The sequence below is a fragment of the Neophocaena asiaeorientalis genome, unplaced genomic scaffold, assembly GCF_003031525.2.
Source record: "Neophocaena asiaeorientalis asiaeorientalis breed wild unplaced genomic scaffold, Neophocaena_asiaeorientalis_V1.1 scaffold15, whole genome shotgun sequence".
Classification (NCBI taxonomy): Eukaryota; Metazoa; Chordata; class Mammalia; order Artiodactyla; family Phocoenidae; genus Neophocaena; species Neophocaena asiaeorientalis.
The window spans coordinates 11210875-11231639 of record NW_020185328.1 but is presented as its reverse complement, the minus strand read 5'-3'; the positions used below and the strand labels follow the sequence as shown (position 1 = coordinate 11231639).

Here is a 20765-nt window from a genome sequence, read left to right as displayed (position 1 = left end):
CAATAGAAAAGCCACAAAACTGGTATTTTCTAATATTGGTATATTGTTCACAATACATTGCTAAAAGAGATCCTGAAAACAAAGTTAAGTGGGAAGGCACTGGATGTGGCCAACTCTTGATACATTAAGTTACTTCCAAATAGAAAACAATTCAGAATATCTCAAAACACAGTAGCTCCAAATAGTCTACAGAGCTATGCCAATTCCAACAAAAAAGAATGAATATTCACCTGCAAATGTACACATTCATTCTGTACTAAAATATTTTTGGCTAGACATTAGACACACTCCTGAAGGGCGTATTAGCTGTCAGATCATATAGGCCTTATAAAAAGGCTACATCATTGGACTTTATATTTTCTTTTAGTTATCTATTGCTGCATAGCCAGTTATCTCAAAACTTAGTGCTTAAAACAGAAAACATTTAGAGTTGATTCTCACTATTTACAGTAGTTATATTTTATAAAGTCACTGCAAACACAGAAGTAGTGAATACTGAACCATTGCTCCTGGGGAAACACAGGCTTAGGCTCCTGCAAGCCTCTGGCCACAAACTTTTTATCAACCAATCGATACATAAATTTGTTTTATGTGTATTACTCATTAAAAACAACTTGTTTAATATATATTGTTGATTCATTAATATTGAACTCGTGGCCAACAGCTCTATAATTCATGCCTGAGAGAAGTTTGTCTAACACATATATTTTCTCCAAAAGGCACATCACAGCCTTCTTGTACTTAGGAACACTAGATGCACTTCAGCACTTTGCTTGGGGCCATTGTAGACAACGAAATCACCATCAAAAAACACCAAAATGCGGAAAACGCAGCACCAAATAGACAATGAAAAGGACACTTGTTTACAGTAGGACACCTTATGGAAGATGGCAGAGATCGCCTTGTTCGATCTTAACTGGGAAGAGGCACAATCATTGGGCTACTCAGATTTTTCACTGCTCTGCACATGGTGGTGGATGACTGTGAAAATGCCATGATGTTGATTTTGCGGTTATGAACATATTTTAGCAAGTAGGCGAATTTGCAAATAGAGAATCTATGAATAATGAAGACAGATTGTATTTTTGCAGTCTCTGAGGGACAGGAATCTGAGAATGGCTTAGCTAGCTCTTACTCATTCCTCAGAATTGAATATATATGACACTTCCTCCTAGAAGCCCGTCCTAGATAAGACTGAGTCAAGTCTTCCCTCTCTGTCTCTTGTGCCCACTTTTATCATATCACTTGTTAGACTAAGCCATCAAGTCATGGTAACACGTCTTTCTCAATACTCAGTTGTAAGCTCCTTCAGGGCAAGAACTGTGTCTTACTCCTCATTATATTTCCAGCACCTTCCACAAGAGTTGGCTTAATAGGGCTCTCAATAATTCTTGAAGAGCTCAATAAATTAAAATCTACTTTTAAGTAATGGGGTAGGTAATGTCAACGTGGAAATACTGAAGTACTTCCCAGTGTATTGTGTATTTAATTTTTAGTTATCAATGAAATGAACACATTTGCTTCTTTAAATATTAGCTCTGAGGACTACTTTGCATCAAGGAATTTACAAATATTGTACAAGTATTAACGGATTGAGATAGCTGGAAAAAAAAAAGCTGGTACAATAACAAATGAATCATTATGAACTTTAAATCAGTCAAATCTTGGACTGCTGAAAAATTTGTCCAGGTTATTGTCAAGGACTGTGAGAGCCTTCCCTCCTTGCAAGCTAAAATGTTGGCCTGCCGTAGTTTCATGAAAGGAGAACACAACGACAGCAGGAATAAAAAGGAAGAAATCATTAGAGACACTGTAACCATTAAAATGACTATAAGTGAATATTTTGAACAACTTTATGCCAATAAATTTGACAACTTAGGTAAATGGACAATTTCATCAGACACATACACACACAAAAATAGACAGTACAAAATACCGATAACTGTAAAGGAAATTAATATCATTTTTTTTCCCACAAAGAACCGTGGACTCAGATAGCTTCACTGTTGAATTCTACCAAGTATTTAAGGAAGAAATAATACCTGTTATACACAAACTTTCAGAAATTAGTGGAAGAGAGAAGACTTCCCAATACATTTTATAAAACCAGAATAACTTTGTGGTGAAATATTACAAGAAAAAAATCAGACCAATATCTCTCACAAACACAGATGCAAAAATTCATAACAAAATATTAATGAATTCAATCAATCCATGTATAAAAAGGATAATATATTATGGCAAAGGTAATTTATCCCAGAAATTTAGTCTAGTGTTTCATTCAAAAATCAATGTAACTCAATACATTAACAGAATAAAAGAGAAAGCCATATGACTTTCTTAGGAGGACAAAAAAAAAAAAAAAAAAAAAAGGCAAAATTCAACACCCATTCATGATTTTAAAAAAACAACACATCAAACTAAGAATAGAAAGAAACTTCCCCTTAATCCAAGAAGGGGAATTAAAGAAAAGTCTAATGCTGACATCGCACTTAATAAAATATTGAGCCTTTTTCTCCTGAGAGAGGAAAAAAGGTCAAGATATTCACTTTTACCACTTCTGTTTAGCACTGTATTGAATGTCCAAGCCAGTGCAATAAAGTAAAAATATTTAAAAATAAATAAAAAACCTAAAATCTAGGAATAAGTAAAACTGTCCTTATGTGAAAATGCCATGATTATGTATAAAACTCTATGTAGTCTACAAAACAATGGCTAAAATTAATAAGTGAAGTGATCAGGATCACAGGATTCAAAATAAATATATAAAAATGATTTGTATTTTTATCTACTAGTAATGACAATACCATTAAAGGTAACATTTCAGGGCTTCCCTAGTGGTGCAGTGGTTGAGAGTTCGCCTGCCGATGCAGGGGACGCGGGTTCGTGCCCCGGTCCGGGAAGATCCCGCGTGCCGCGGGGCAGCTGGGTCCGTGAGCCATGGGCGCGTCCTGCATCGGCAGGCGGACTCTCAACCGCTGCGCCACCAGGGAAGCCCCAAAGTACTTTATTAAATCCAATGAAATATATGCACAACCTGTATATTGAAAAATAGAATACATTGCCCAAAGGAATTAATGAAGACCCAAAGGGATAGATTTACCATTTTATGTATTGGAAGGTTCAATATTTTTAAGATGTTCCTTCTCTAATTTTCCCCATGGATTCAACACAATCCCTAACAAAATCCTAAAAGGATTTCTAGTAGAAATTTGTGAGAAAATTCTAAAATTCTTATGGAAATGCAAAGAACCTAGAAAATATCTTGAAAAAAAAATAGTTGAAGAAATTACATGAACTGATTTCAAAATTTACATAACTAAGTGTGATTTTGGTGTAAGATAGAGAGATTCATGAACAGAATAGAGTCCAGAAACAGACTCACATATCTAGCCATTTGATAAATAAATTGGGAAAGAAGAGGTTTTTTTTTGACAAATGTTGATTAAACAACTAAATATCTATATGAAAGTAGACTCCAATTTCAAACCATACACAAAGATTAATTTGAGATAAGTCATAGGCCTAAATTGAAAATTCAGAACCGTAAAACTTCTAAAAGGATCCAAACTGTAATACCCTAATAACCTTAGAGTAAGCAAAGATTTCTTGGTAAGGACAAAAACAAAAAAACAAAACCACTCAACTTTTAGCAGAAGTGAAATGGATTAATTGGAAATTTTCTGCTCATGAAAAGACTTCCCTTAAAAATGAAGAGATAAACCAAATGCAAGGAGAAATATTCATGACATTTATGTGACAAAAACACATTCAGATTCTACAAAAACTCCTACAATAAACAATAAAATTATGAATAGTCTAATTTTTAAGGATATATTATTACAGCAGGCAATTTCCAAAAGAAGATATTCAAGTGATATTCAAAAATTCAATATTCAAGATATTCAAAAGATAAGTACAAGCATATTCAATATTCAAGATATTCAAAAGATAAGCACATGAAAAGGCACTCAAAATCATTTGCGATCAGGGACATAAAAAGTAAAATGAAAACCACAGGGGCGGGAGGCTCCGCTTGGCGGGCGACACGTTCCGGGCGCGGGAGAGCGAGGGAGGTCGGGCCGCCGCCAGGGCCATGAAGCCCCCGGGAGGAGAGCCGAGCGATCGTCCAGAAGCAGCCGCACCTCCACGCAGGCCTTAACAGGATGACATCTAATATTTTTGGACCCACTGAAAAACCTCAGAACATACCCAAAAGGACCAAGCCCCCTGGGGGGAAAGGAAGTGGTATATTTGACGAATCCACGCCTGTGCAGACTCGACAGCGTCTGAACCGCCCTGGTGGGAAGACCAGTGACATTTTTGGCTCCCCAGTCGCTGCTGCTTCACCCATGGCACACCCAACAAACCCAAGGACCACGTGTTCCTGTGTGAGGGAGAGGACACACCGGACCTTAGAGCCGCAGCCAGCGCCTCCCCCAGACAAGAGCTGGGGCGCCCAGTGGCCCGGGAGGTGCAGCCCGTGCCCAGCAGCCGGCGCCCGCCATCGGCAGTCATGAGCCCAGGCTGAGCCTGAGGCCTCGCTCCCATAACAAAGTCCTGAACCCGCCTGGAGGCAAGTCCAGCGTCTCCTTCTACTGAGACGCTGCTGCGTCCCCCAGAGCCAGACAGGAAACTCGAGAGATAGGATTTCAAAGCTGTAGTTTCTTTAGCCCGAAGGAGCAGGGTGGGGAGACGGTCTGTTGGGTGGACACCTGCAGCTGCTGCTCCGACTTCACTGCCATCACGAGAAGCCCGAGACCTCGCCTGCCGAAACCAAGGGAGGAAACGTGATGCCTGGTGTGGGAGGAGCTCTCGGGTGGGTGGGCGGGGAGGCGGTGCCAGGCCAGGGGCGCCTGAGGAGTGGGCTCTTCGCGTCCTTGGTGTGTTGGCTAGCTGGGTATCTAGGAATCACTAACACAGTAGCAGAGTTTAAAGCCTTGGAGAGAAAACCAAAAACCACATGTCCGTTGCTGTGGGATAGAAGAGCAAGACACACTGAAACACTGGCGGGGTGGCGAGGCGGGTATCTGGATAGAGCCCTGAGGCCCTGACGCCGTTTACCCTTCATGGACACGGTCTCCATTCCTGCGACTTCGGCCGCAGTGTTTTTCGCTTCAGTTCCGCAGATTTTCTTGAAACATCTTCATTGCTTTTCCTCAGCAACTGTCAACAAAAAACCAAAATGTTCTCAGTCGTACGCTTTATGGAAAGATTTTGCACCCTGATCTCCCGAGGTGCCCCGCTTCTGCCCTCTAAATCCTTGGCCAGATCTTATGTAGAAATCTCTCCCTTTCATCCAGGAGAGACTGGTTTGGGGCTCTTTACAGGCAGTTTTGCTTGTGAATTGTTCCTTTTTTCCTCATCAGCCTTAAGTCCAGGCCTTTGCCCCTCACTAGTGATGTAGCCAGTTCCCTTCACCAGTGACACTTCCTTTCTGCAAGACCACTAACTTCTACAGGACTTTAAAACTACCCAGATATATCCAGGTAATGGGATTGTTTAACTCCTTCATGTATCTTCCTTTATATTCCTGCTGACAGTGGGAAGAAGAGATGCTTGAGAACCTTGGGTTCTTAGGTTTGGATTCTGTCATAATAGCTCAAGAGCTGTTCTCAAGTACCAGCTTTACATCAGTAACTGTTGACTCTGGTCTGTTTCTGACACCTTTCTAGAAAAAAGTCTGTTGCTCAGGTACACCAAAGAGGAAGGAAAGTTTTCTTAGGCCACCCTTTATAAAGCTTTGCAGAACCTCTGGACCATATTCACAGTTTCCAGATGAGCCTTAGAGACCTTAGGCTAAGACATTAAATAGTTTGGCAGTAAAGTCTCAACCGGCCCATTCCATGGTATTTGCCAGCAAAGGTAATGGGCTGGCAAGAATGGTGCTGCTGTAATCTGTTGGGCGAAAGTTTCTCCCATTGAGCCACTATAGGGCTATGGTCTCGGTTCCTGTACTGCAGTCACATGGGACCAACAGTTTGGGTTGGAGCTACTGGTACGAGTGCCTACAAAGCTAATGCAGTGCTAAAAATGTCTTCATCGTTGTTAAAGTGCAGTCGCACTCCTAGTGGCCTGGACGCTCACGTGCCTGCAGGAGCTCCCTGCCAAACTGCACGTCCTCCACCGCCGCTGGGGGGTTCACACGGTGCTTTGCCAAGCAAAGACACTTTGCCTTTCGGTCCCCCTGCTGACTTTGGAGCCGAGAAACACTGATTCCATGTGACTCTATCAAGTGCTTCCTATCTCCTCCATCCTTCAAATGGTCATTTATAGGAAAGTTGTCTGGAATTCAGAGCATTTTTTTCCACATTAAAAAATGTCATACATGGTGGTTAACTTTTAAGCTCAAACACACTAACTTAGTTAGTTAAACACACTAACTTGTTTAGCTTACAGTAAGATCTTCCAAAGGTAGAAATGAACTGCTATTTCTAACTTTTCTTTTTAATATACAAGAAAATGATTTGTGAATTCCAAATTGGATCGCCAAGAAGACCCTGACATGCTGTTGGCCCTCAGGGCTTTAGTCTCACTGTCAGGGGCAGAGCTCACTGAGGGGAAGAGCTTTCTAGATCTGTCCCCTAGCAGGGACTTCTGGGGCAGAGCTGGGGATAGAGGCCTGGGGGAAGGAGGAAAACAACCAGAGCAGAGCCTCTGGGCAGCAGTGACCACATCGCCTTACTTTTGTCCCCATCTTCCGTCTTCCTTTCCCTCCTTGGGGCCATGGGCATGGCTTTAGAGAGCTCTGGGCAGCCTGGTCCCTGGGAAGCGCAGCAGAAAAGTTTTTGCTCCTTTGAACCTGATGGGGGAGGCCATTTGCATTTGGAACATGCTCTGTACATTAGGGACTGCCTGTATTTGGAAGCTTCATTAACTCTTGGCATCCTTTTCTCAACCTCCAAGCTGCATTAAGAAATTACTCATCTGTATTTTTATTAAGCCTTAAAACTTTTTTTATGTGCATTTGGTACCAACTTTTTGTAAGGCTGTATCAAAAACAACAAACCAGTGCTCACATGGCGATGTAACTTTGAGAGGAGCATTCTGTTATTTTTACAAGGCAGGAGTGGGTGTAGCCGTTGAATTAAACTTAGCAGTCACATACTGAGTCTTTGCCTGTTGGTCGTGTGCAGTGTGTGTGCGTGCGGGCGGGCAGGCGGGCGGACGTGTTTCCTCCACATCTATTCTCCGGAGTGCCTGAACTCTGCTCCTTCCCTTACAGATTTTCATTGGTTGAAGGGGTTTGCCTTTTTTTTTTTTTTTTAAAACCAGAAGATACCAGAATTAATCTTCTCAAAGTTTATGGATTTAAGGTTTTTTTCATTTGAAAACCAAAGACTTAGCTTCAAACAGAATGGACAGGAATGTGGCAGTGTTCTTTTTAGTTTCCATAAATTGAAGGTAATGCTTCTCTTTTCTCTTAACACCACTTGTTTTCCTGAAGAACTGGCCTCTGAGTTGACTTTGAAACTGCCATGAAAGCCTGGCAGTGAGTAGATGAAGTGCTGAGCTATTAGAATCGATCTGCCTGTAGATTCAGGTCCTGTAGAGAAAGCATAGATTGTTCTTCCTTCTTATATATTAGCTATTTTCATGTGTCCTACAAGCAAACTTAATATCCTTATGTGTATTAAGTGGACTCAGGGTGATGGAGCTTCTCAGACTGCCTGCCTGGAGAGCTCCACTAGAGGAAGCTTCCTTCTAGAAGCCTGCTGCATCAGGACCAACTAACAGGACAGCACTTCAGAAAGAAACCCAACATGGGGGACCTGACACTCGCTTCACTTGTTCGTCTGAAAGCACGTTCCTGGAACAGGGCTAGCCACTGGCACCAGTACATCACCTATTTGTAGCAGCTGCTCCAGCCGCAGGCAAGCACTGAGGTTTTGGAGTGTCACAGCCTGCTTGTCTCCAGAGGCCAGGCAGTGACTGTGTCAGAGGCGCAAGGTGGGCTCCCGTGCGTTATGGTGAAGAAGTGGAAGACATCTAAGGGTTCCCTCTTCAGGTCCTGTGCCTTGTCCAGAAATACACTGACTCTTCGGATGGAGCATAACTTGTTCTAACATCTTTGTGAGTTGAACCCTCCTCCTATGTTATCCCGTTCATTTCTTCTGAACTTGTTATATTCTTAATCCTTAGCATTCTTGGAGCTCATGCATGAAAGATTCCTGTTCTGTGTGACTACAAAGTGCTATCTGAACTTCAACTTAGGAAGAAATGAGAGGGGCATTACAGGGACTTAGGTGACGTTTTAGCCCGCATTCAGGGTGGATACTTTGAAATTAAAGTATTGACAGAACTTTTGAAACCTGTGTGCCCATCTTACATTTTAGGGTCTTGTAATGAGAAAAAGAAAAAGTTGAATAGCAAATTATCTTTAAAAAATGGAAAGGAAACAAGTTCTAATTCAGTTAGCTTGAGCTCTCAATAGTGTACTAGTATTCTTCAGTAAGCATCAAGAATTATCCAGTATATCATTTTGTTAAAACTCCTTTTTCTTTAACCAGTTTCAAGTAACAAATCTGCCCAAGCATGTTAGTGATAAAAACTAATAAAGTTGATGCCATGTCAAAAAAAAAAGAAAACCACAAAGAGATATCTTTTCACATCTACTAGAGTGACAAATAAACAAACTACACTAAATATAGGATGGAATGTGGAACAATTGAAACTCTCATATACTGTTGCTGAGAGTATAAAATGAAAACCACTTTGGAGAATCGTTTGCCAGTTTCTTATTAAAATTAAACATACATATACTCCACAACCCATCAATTCCACTCTTCAGTATTTACACAAATGAAATGAAAATATATATCTGAAATAAAGATTTATAAGTATATTCATAGCAGTTTTATTCATAATTGCCAAAACCAGGAAACAACCCAAAAGTCTGTCTACAGGAGACTGGACAGATTGGGATAGTTTCATACAATGGAATACTAGTCAGCAATGTAAAAGAATAAACTACCAATACACATGGCATTCTCAAAATTATTTGGCTAAAATGAAAAACGCAGACAAAGAAGAATACATTCTGTATGGGTCCATCAGTATGCAATCTGAGGATTCATAAAACTATTCTACAATTACAGAAGTCAGAAAATCATTGCTTAGGGAAGGGGAGTTGAATCAACTGGAAAAAGACATGAGGGAACTTTCTGAGGTGAAGAAAATGTCCCAGGTATTATTTTGTGTTGTGAATGCACCAGTGAATAAAATAATCAAAGCATGTCAAATTGAATACTTAAGATTTGTGCATGTTATTGTATGCCAATTAGGCATCAATTTAAAAAGCACTGAATTTACTTTATTCTTGAACCTGATTTTACTCCATTTATAGCTTTCTTTCTTAGTAAATGACAGCACAAACAGTTGTTTCAGACAAAAACCTAGGAATTCACTTTGAATCTGCCCTTTATAACCCTATTTCCTATCATCGAATTTTCCTGAATCTGTCTTATAAATTATCATCACGGTGCATTTGGACTAGTAGCCTCCTAACTGGTCCCTCTGCTCCACTTTGCCTTGCAATCTATTCATCACAGTTTATGTAGTATGATATTCTTATAAAAACAAATGTATGGAAGTTTTTAAGGTTTTCATATTGATCTTATGAAAAGTAACAAAATATTTAATATTACTAATATTTTCTACAAAGTCATACATAGTTAAGACTAAATTTGTGTCATAACATCTCTTTGAAGACCAAGTAATAGCCTGGCCTCACAGATATATAACAAAAACTCAATAATAATGACAATTTATTGGCTCTCAAAGATTTGCCAGGGACTGTACTAGGTGGTATATACATAATCTCTAATTTCATCAGCCTCGAATGAAGAAACAGAAGTTTCCACAGGTTAGCAACTTCCAGAAGGTTAAGTTCATGTGTGGTGAAGCTGGAATTTAAATTCAGGTCTGTCTGTCTGCTGAATTTCAACGATGTTACTGTGAATTGTGTTCATGGATCTTTGGCTGTATATAGTTTTGTTTTATATGGCTGAGTATGATAATTACATGAGCCACACTAGCTAGCTGGGTCAATACCAACTATTTTTCTTAGGATTCTTAGTGATCAGCTCCCAATAAATAACATTTGAATGGGAACTCCCAAATAACAGGGTCTCCAAGTGTGTCAATTTATGTATTCTCTTTGGTAAATCGTTATAATAATAGGGGAAGTAATGTCAGGAATTTGCTGGAAGGCAACAGTGTCCACATAATTTATTAGAAGACCATAAAGGATTTCTAAAGTCAAGAAAGTAACTGTTAAAACAGTACTAATGGTCAATATCTGAGAAAACAATGGGAGGGGAAGCCCCTAAAATATTTTTGAAACCCCAAATGAAAATGTAGCAATTTGAGATCATTGGCAGATATGTTTACCTGAGCCTTCTCTTTAATTCCAGAAACTCTCCAACAGTATTTAATCCCCATTTCAAGAAAATGAAATAGAAAACAGACCACAAAAACAACAGTATCAGTAATAGCTGATACACCTACTAGAAACTTGAGGACATTTAGCAAGACGTGCTTAAAGAAATGCAATCAGCACTGTGTACTAAAGGCATAAAGAATATGTCTATTTTTCAGAATGTACTGAAGGTAAGAAGCAATTTTCTAGTAAGAGCCAAATACATCTCAGTCATTCAGGGTTTGGAGGGAGGCTTACTTCTTTTTCTCACTTATGCTTTAATGTAAGTCTTTGTGAAAAGTGAAGTGTAGGAAGGAAAAAGGTTGGCTTGAGATGAGTTGTATTTCATGTCATGGCCAAAAGAAAGTAGTAAATCAGGAGACACTGGGGTGCAGAGGATACTACTAGCAACGTGGTGATTCAGTGGATTCATGTGCAAACCCTGGAGAGTTTAACATATAACGCGTACAAAAGTATATCAGTTGACACAATCTCACTTTGGCGGGCATATAGCCTATGATATAACCTATAATAACCATGCATCTCTACTGGTCCAGAATAATAAATATTTTGAAGCGTAGATAACAATAAATCAACAGATGTCTCTTGGCACTAAGTTCCTGACTAACTTCTTTCTTCTTATAATATATTCAACTGTGTTATTAGAAACATTAAGATTATCACTAAAAGTATACTTCAAAGGGTTTTGTGACAAAAAGTGAGGAAATGTGAACATACATATTTTTTCAGAAAATCTGTAATGTAAGTGAATATTACATTTTTGCTCAAATGTGAGGTTCTATTTCAAACTGAAGAAACAGTCGGTCAGAATTCATCAATCGCACTGCACTGTGGAAGCATATTTCAGTAATAGAAAGTAAATATGTCTTATATTTGCACTAAAGATGGTTTCATGAAGCTAGGGACAATTTCTATATAAGGTACAAGTGTATAAGTATAAGCAAATTATCATTCAAATTGAATAAATCATTCTCTAATTTGGAATAAAATGTGTATACAAACTGTCAAATTTTTATAACAAAGTTGAACTCTATGGTCGGTTATGGACTGAATGTTTGTACCCTCTAAAATACATGTGTTGAAACACTAACTCCCAAATTGACTGTATTTGGAGATGGGGCCGCTAAGAACATAATTAAGTTTAAATGAAGACATAAGGGTGAGGTCTTCATCCCATGGGATTGGTGTCCTTATAAGAAGAGACATCAGAGCTCTCTCTCTCTCTCTTCTCACTCTCCTTGCACACCAGTGAAAGGCCTTTTGAGGAAATAACGAAAAGAGAACTGTCTATAAGCCAGGAGGAGAGCCCTCTCCAGAAACTGAATTTGCTGGCACCTTGATCTTGGACTTCCCAGCCTCTAGATGGTGAGAAAATAAATGTCTCTTGTGTAAACCAACAAGTCTGTGGTATTTTGTTATAGCAGCCCTAACTGACTAACACATGGACCTCAATTTCAAGCTGCCACAGCATTAGCTATGCAAAAGAGGAGGCTTCCCTAAGAAAATCATAAGAAATTGTTTAGTGATGTAGGTCTTTTAAAAGTATTTATTTATTGTTTATATTTAGTCAAGGTAATTTTGAATATAAATACTTCCTTAAAAGATTTTCAAACGATTGCAATTGAACATGAAAAATATCACTTCAATTAGATGCCTGCATATGTAGTCTTATCTTCCTAAATGTAATAGCTGGAATGCATCATTTCATTAGTCAACATGTTTTCCATTGGTAAATATTTTCCCTTCGTCATGCATAACTCCTTGGTGCTAATGAAAGCTAAGGTACTGGCATGAACAGCTGGAAAAATATCTAAGCTATAGGTAAAGAGCAATTTATTTTTTATAAGAAGGCACTGCTTTCTGGAAATACCCAGGAGAAATATTGATAATTGATCATTGCTTATATACAAATCTGAAAATACCTTGCAATTATGAAATAGTTTTCCACAAGAATCTCAGAGAATTACACAAAATATATCTAACTTGGATAACAAGAAACTTTTAAAATTTAAAGCACCTCTTGGACACTTACAGTAGAGGTATTTTGATTTGAATTGAACTGAGTTCATTTGAATTAAGTTGAATATCTTATTTCTTCCTATAAAAATATAAGATACAGTGAGAAGATACTTACCAAATATGGTAATTATGTATTTTTTTATTTCATGAAATTTATTTCATACAATAAATACCCCCTATAAACCAAATATTTAGTTTTTATCCTGAAAAATAAGGCATATTCACCTTAAGAAGTACACAAGAGAAGATTATAAGGACAGAGATCTATTGCAAGTAATGGAATTTGCCATCATTTCCTTCCATTTCTGCCTGCTTTCGTAATGTAACCCAGCCAGTGTGAGACTGCAACTATTTCTTACACAAGAGGAGTCTCTAGATGCTTTTGTGATATTAAACGATAAATCATAAAAGACCTGCTTGTGTATCATACAAATATCAAATGAACACATGTCAAAGAATTTATTTAACTGAGGTAACTGGTATGATATTACAACCAGTCCAAAGGAGAAACCAAAGAACTGCAAATTTATATGGAATAAATAAGCATTGAAATAAATGTGCAAATGACTCAAAACTGGCTTTTTCCAGGGGTGTACTTGAGGAGTGGGAAGTGAGGGAAATCAATTAAATTGCCACCTGACACAATTTATTAACTTATTTGCATGTTTATTGACAAGAATTCTTTCTCATTGCTAACAGTTATCTACAACTTGCAGAGTTCTAAATTAGCTCAAAGGCAAAAAAAAGCTAGAATTAGTAACCCAGAAATTATGATAGTCTAAACAATGCAAAGTTTTCCGTTGCAGACACCTAATTATTTTTTGTTGTTACTGTTTATTTCAAATTTCCTAATATGGGTCTTCCCTTGCTATTTAGCTAAGGTTATTCTGGAAATATCAAGTCTATGTGCCAGGAATTACAGGAGTAAACAAAGCAGCCTTGCAGCCTAGTCCATGTTTGACCTGTCAGGATGATAAATTCAACCTTAGAATTTTCCTTTCCTTGGACCTTTTAGCTAAGGTCCATTGTCCTCATATTACTAAGTCATCAGAGACATGACTACCATCCAGGAGGACAGATTAATCAAACTCATAATGTCCAGACAGTGTAGGAAAAACTTTGTGCTTCAAAGGAAAACTGTACATTTTCTATAAGACGTCCTTCTGGGTTGTCTGATTCTGACTCTGTGGAAGCTATTGTACAAAAATAATTCTTTTCTATCAGCATACAAATAAATTCTGTGAAGAGACAAACTTCTCCTGTTGTGGAAAAGCCAATTTTGCTTCCACTTGTCTATTCATTTCAACATTCCATAATTCTATATATATATTTGTGTTTCTTTAACTTCTTTGAGCAGGTTGTAACATCTTAGCTTTCTCATTAATGAGTTAAATAAAATCTTTAATATGTACTTGTTCTTGCATCTGTATAAGAATCAAGATTTTCCTTTCCTTTGAAAATTATTCTTTAACAATGACAGTGGCAAAAATGTATAGCATGACAGCCAACTGAAAACTATGCCTTAATTGTAGCCAAATATATCATATTGTATCAATTTCTATTAAGTCTAATAAATCAGCACTCTCTTTAAAGACAAGAGAGTTGAGTTGGACACTGTCCACGGAGGTTGACATAAGCCTCTTCTTTGAAATCACACAAATATCATAAGACAAATATATTTCTCAATAACTTTTTGAGACTTATAAATTATGTACTTCACCCAATGTAATGAGGAAACTAACTCTACTCAAATTAGCTCCATAGATTGGGAGAAATAAGTTTGCATTCGAACTATAGGGAAAGAAGAACAAGAACATATACCAAAAGAAAAAGTTCACTATCTTAGAAACTGTGGTTTGTAAAGTAAAAACTCAGAAGAAGAAATAATGATGCAATAATAAATTAGTTACCTATTATTAAAAATACCAATGATTATATATAATAATAAAGACTTTTAAAATAAGGCATCTGTATCAGTGCAGGTTTTATGCACAGGCAGTGGAATGTTGACTGCTTGATGGAATTAAATGACGGCTACTTGGTTCCCCAAATCCAGAGAATTCCCCCACTATTGTCTAAAATACTATCATTATTTAATTTTTTTCTTCTTTTAGTTAGCCTTCTCCTTAGGACTTTTAAAAAATCTATAATTCTCAAAAGAATGGCACAACGAGTCCTGTACATATCACTATGAATGTATTTATAAGATCTTTTTCCTCCACTACCTACAGATACTGGAATAATGTTGATAACATTAGACCCCAGTGGTGAAGGTGAGAGAGGAGAGAATGTTTGTAGGGGACTTTAAGAGAGATTAAGATGTCTGAGTCAGAAACAAATGTAAATTTAAAAGTTCAGCACATCAATACCAGCCAAATTTGATCAATTTGTAAGTCTGTATTTATTATTTACTTGTTCTGTCAAATGAAAGCTCTTTTCTTGACATCATGCATATTCACAATGTTAAAGAAAATTAGAACTGGATAATAATTAAGAAGCGAAACCAGATTTCATTTAAGAACCGTTGCAATAGGGGAAAAGAGACCTCAGTATAGAACTGGGCTCAATTCCAAATACAGCATGGAAAAAAATGGGAATGTTTAGCCCAGGAGTAGATTGGAGGTCAGTGGATGGAAAATTACTAGGAGGAAACTCAAGGATAAGGGGGGATTCTGGCTAGATCTACTTGATAGGACTCTTGTCGAGGTCAGACCCGGGGGGATCAGATACTAAGGAAGAGGAATAAGGAATTTGACCAGATATGGAGAGTGATCAGATATCAAGGACAGACATTGAAGGTGGAGGCCTAGAGAGGGATTAGAGGAGCATGACTACAGTTATGTCAAGAAGAGAGTTTACGTCAACAATGATGCATCCAATACTCCTCTTTAAATGCAACCCAGTGAATTATAATTAGATGAAGAGAAAGGGGTTTGGATGGGTGGGACTTTCTCCAAATGGAACTTCTACATGCTTATAAATGAATAAATTTAAATAAATAATTCATATAGTAGACAAATGGAGAGAAGGGTCTAAAAGCATATGAGACAACCAAGGTCTTTCCATAAAACTTCAACAGAAGAACCGCTCACTCTAAGATGCATAAGTCTGTATCTGTCACATAATCTCTCTAGAGAATAGTTATTAAAATTTTGGAATATGATACTGGCAAATTCTACTTCTACTGCCAATCCTGATGGAACTAGCTGTTAATCTAATTCAAACTACAATGAGTACATATAAAGCCATATCTTATTCTCCAATTCTACCAGAGCAGAAAAAAATAAGTTCAAAGAAGAATATCCAACCCTAGGACAGACAAATGTTTCTGAGATTAGATGTGATTTTATTGCATTTCATTTTTAATATTTTAGCAGGTATCACTGGATATATCAAACTACCTCATTGTAATTTTGTCTCTGATAAAACACTTCACCACCTGGCCTAGTTCTTCCCAACACCTTCACCAGTTTTCCCAAACTGATAGCAAAAGAGAGTCATTTGTTTTATTTCTTGATCTCCTTTTTTATATCATGTTGAGTGATTCCCATTTAATACATCTCATGAACTGTTACTACAGAATGTGAAGGAATGTAAATGATCTGGCTGGTACAATTGGAAAAAACATTATAATTGCCATGAAGTAAACAAGGGGCCTCTAATTAGACACATTAATAGGACAAAGATGCAGTGTTCTGTTTAATGATATCAGTTTTATGGTTGGGATTTCCAGCATTTCTCATATTATGCTGTATGTAATATTAGGCAATTAGTAAATTAATCCATACTGCACAGGGTGGTTTTAAAATCTAACTATACTTGTACTGATATGTGTTTCCTTTTTTTTTACATTTTCTTATGACAGGAAATGTCCTTCAATACTTAGTAAGTTAGTAAGACAGACAGGTATCACTGTCCCATCAGAACTCTACTAATAATTTGGTATTGATGTATTTCTACTCAGATGGCCCTGGATTTAAAATGTGGGTTAAAATCTTTTTGTTATAATCTAGCCTGTAAAATAGAGATGCACACTTAACAAAGGCTAGGCATGCTTATGAAAATGCATCCAATAAGATATGACACTTACAGGGCACATAAAAGCAGTAATATCCAAAAAGTGGTAGAAAAAAAAGTAAAGCAGGAAAATTACTTTTGAGCTATTCATATACTTCAAGTGAGAACAATGTTATTCCATTGTTATAACTAAAAAGCAATATCCAAAATGTGTCTGAAAAGCAATACCTACAAATAGGTTAACAACTGTATATGCAAAGTTATTTGGACAAAAAATTTTCTTTATTGTACTTGATAAATAGCTATTCCAAATGGAATAGAGAGTTTTGAAAAGTGTGCAGTATTTTTTCTATCTCTTTTTAGGTACCTTGATTCGTGGCGTAATTTCCCTTTATAATTTTTTCAAATAAACTTGTTTCATCTGCAAAACCTACTGACTTTGTGACCCCTGGAAGCATTTTCTCCAGGTGCAGTTTATAATAAGATCTTAGTATTTCAGATTTTTTAATTATTATTTTAAGTATTTGGAGAACCTGAGCGGAATCTCTTAACAGTCAAGAAGGTCATTAGGAGTTGGCAGTACAGTTTCATAGTTCAGTGATATAAACTAGTATTCTTTTCAAATGTTCAGAACATCATGCCAACCTCCATTTTGGACTGCCATTAGAAAGGAGCGCCTGTGACACTTTCGTAAATTGGACATTGTGAGCGTAGTTTACATGATTATATCTTGGAAATGTAGCATTTAAAGCACTGAATTGTGATGACTTTATCATAACTGAAGCCCATATTTCACCAATATTTTGTGAGGTACTGGGCTAAGTGCTGTGATGGATACAATGAGTAAAGAGAATACCTTTAATTTAGAAGACTGCATATGAAAAGATAATTAACAACGCATGGTGGAAAGGAGAAGAAGATTTGAAATGGATTGGTGCTCTACCATTAGCAGTGTGACATTGGCCAAATCCTCAACACTGCTGAATCTGAATTTCCCAGGTTAACTGACCACCAGGACACACAGAGGGCTGTTGTAAAGATAAGCTGATGCCATATAAGGTAGTGTGTAATCTGGAAATAAATTTTTTAGATTTTGTTTGTTTTTAATACTGATAGAAAAGGGCAAATATAAAGAAGTTGAAGAAACAAGAAAGAAAAGAGGACTGATGAATCAACATTATGAAAAATCTCAGAAATGACTGGCTTTAAGAACAAATTGGGGGTTAGTCTCAGTCTAAGAGACTGAGGAAAAGAAGACTCTAGAATCAGACATAGACATGTTTATAGGAGGATGGGGAGTTAGTAAAGAAAGTTCATGCTTGGTGGTTTATGCTCTTCTCTCTTTATAATAGAAGTCAAGGTTGTCTCTCAAGTTGCCAGAAAACAAAGTAAGCTGCATGACATACAAATGGAAGAACCAGGATAGTTGTTGAAATAAATCAGAGAACAGCTGCTGAATTGTGTGATTGCCTCTGGTCATACACACGTGTAGAGAAGTGAAAGGCAATTTTTAACATTTTTCGTTTGCAAGAGGATTATAGGGGATGGCAGAGGTCAGGGAGGCAAAGGAATTGAGGCTGTTAGCCAAGGGACCCTTAAAGTGAACCGAGTGTTTAGAAAAGGAAGGAATGCCTCAAGTAAGCCCAGAGACTAGAAGAAAGAGTTGGATGTCAAGAGACTGAAAGTTTCAATAAGATCAAAAATCAACAGTGTAGGGAATACTGGCATGATGTCTGGAATGAAATGATGCCGTAATCAGAAAGAAAGACAATGCAGCTTAAGCTTTTGAAGGGGTTCAGAATAAGCCTCCCCAAGATGTGCCACTTTGGCAAGTGGATTATTTTGAACAAAAGGCAATTAAGACCCTGTGGGCTAAAGAGAAACTTCTGCCCCACCCTTAACTACCTAGAAGAATTTAAATTCAGGGCTTTTTCAGAAAGAGAATTATTATTAGAGATAAATTTTATATGAGTGACCCATCTGTATGGCAGAGCAAACATCTAATTACCAAACATTATGGCCAGTAGTGGGATTGCTGGGTCATATGGTAGTTCTATTTTTAGTTTTTTAAGGAACCTCCATACTGTTCTCCATAGTGGCTGTACCAATTCACATTCCCACCAGCAGTGCAAGAGTGTTCCCTTTTCTCCACACCCTCTCCAGCATTTACTGTTTCTAGATTTTTTGATGGTGGCCATTCTGACTGGTGTGAGATATCTCGTTGTAGTTTTGATTTGCATTTCTCTAATGATTAATGATGTTTCAACGCCAGTATTCCCTACACAGTATTCCCTACAAAGAATGCTCAATGCATTCTTTCATGTGTTTGTTGGCCTGCTCCTCTTATTGTCCTGTGAACTGCTCTCCTCTCCTTTGAAGCCTCAGGTTCCTTTCCCATTCCTTAGCTCTGGATTGCATATATACCTCATTTTACCCTTCTGTCTTTGAACCTCATATGTATGCGGGAGTTCCTATGCATACGAAATTAAATTTGATTTTCTCCTGTCAATCTGTCTCATGTCTATTTGGTTATTAGACCAGTCAAAAGAACCTTTGAAGGGTGAAGGAAAATACTTTCTTCCCAACACTCACTAATCCTACTGTGTGGAGGCTCCATTTCAGGTGAGGGAAAACTTCAGGATATGGCCATGAAGATAAATTACTGAAGAGAAATATAAGGGGAAGACACTAACATAGAGGAAACAAGGAGTCATGAGATTTGGGATACTTTGGGGTGATGTATATGGTGAAATCATATAGGATGATAGAAGGTGAAAGGGTGAGGATGACTGTGAGAAAGGAGACATTGTCCTCAATAGATGCCTGAAATGTGAATGAAAATGTATATTTTTTATTACGATACATTTATGTAACTTTATATATATGGAAATAAAAAGTAAATGAGGGAAATAAGATACAGGCAGGATAGCAAATGGTCCCACTTTCATGTTAAAAGGTCTTTGTATGAGTTTTAAAATCTTAGGAAAATGACGGTACTCACAATCTCAAAAAAAGTGAGAAGCCCAGGGAATGAAGAGATCTACAGAAGAAATGATGTTTTCTGGGGATAACCAGTTTTCTGATTATTCCCAGAAATGATAGTCCTTTTAAAATAAAATATAGATTATATAGATAACCTTCTATAATATAATATACTATCGATATTTGTAATTCTCAAAATGTGGTTGCTAGTCGTAGACGATAAACATTATAGACCCTGATATAATATTACTTGTTGACTTAGGAGTTCAGATAAGTATTGAATCACGCTGAATTAAACTAACTAAACATTAATTGCATTAATTTAATAACATTAACATTTTCCTTTTTTTATTCCCCCCTTTGTCTAATTGAGACATTTGCTACATGAACTAAGTTAATTCTTGACATAATATGTTTCTTGGTTCCAGTTTTGCCTCTATCATCCATCATGTTTTTACATTTGGATTTGAAATATACATTAGTATAATAAAATGTTTTCCCCATCATTTTCCCATGAGCTGCTTCTCATTTAGTTAAACACCTCTTCGGGGGCTGAGATTCCATTGATTTCAAAGCGAGATCAGCATGCAGATGAGATTTTTAGACCATAATGAATAATGAAAAGTTGGACTCCTTATCACTCTTCCCCACGAGGGAAAGGCTGCATTCAGCAGAGCCAAGGAAAGAAAACACAAATGAAAAAAAATATAGAAACCAAGGGAACAGCAGGTAGAAGAATTAGTCATGGTTGCTCTGGAGTATAAAATTTTGCCTCCAATATACTGCCAAAAATACTGAATGATTTCATACAATATATTATTTTAGCTTCTACAAAAAATGGGTTTCTGAGATTTTCTTTCTTTTAATGCCCTTGTGTTTTCTTGACTTTTTTTTACCTGGTTCCAGTTTCCTGAGATATTTTCAGAAGATAGCGTTTTTAGAGCACATTGCCAAAACTTACCCACACGAGTCCTATTGACCTTGATCAAGGCCACAAGGCAAAATCCCCAGTCCTTAGCTTTGAAAATTAACTTGATATTTCCAGTCATATTTTCATCTGATTTTGCTATTCCACATATGAGAATTATTTCTCTGAGACTTTTGATTTACTTCTATTAATTATTATTCAAAAATATATGCTGTAAAACAATTGCAACCAAATACCAAAAGAATGAAAACAGATGGCAGTGTAATCTAGAGAAAGAATTTTGCCTGGAGATGTGGGGGAGGAGTGAGGAGAAAGATACAATACAGACAAAATTTCCTAAATAGTCCTCAGAAAGTTAACATTAAAAGTGACTAAAAT

At 37.3% G+C, this 20765-nt stretch overlaps 1 pseudogene; it reads left to right on the top strand.

The window, feature by feature from the left end:
- Positions 1-4069: 4069 nt before the first annotated feature.
- LOC112392797 (jupiter microtubule associated homolog 2 pseudogene) lies at positions 4070-4602 on the top strand (annotated as a pseudogene).
- The last annotated feature ends 16163 nt before the right edge of the window (positions 4603-20765 follow it).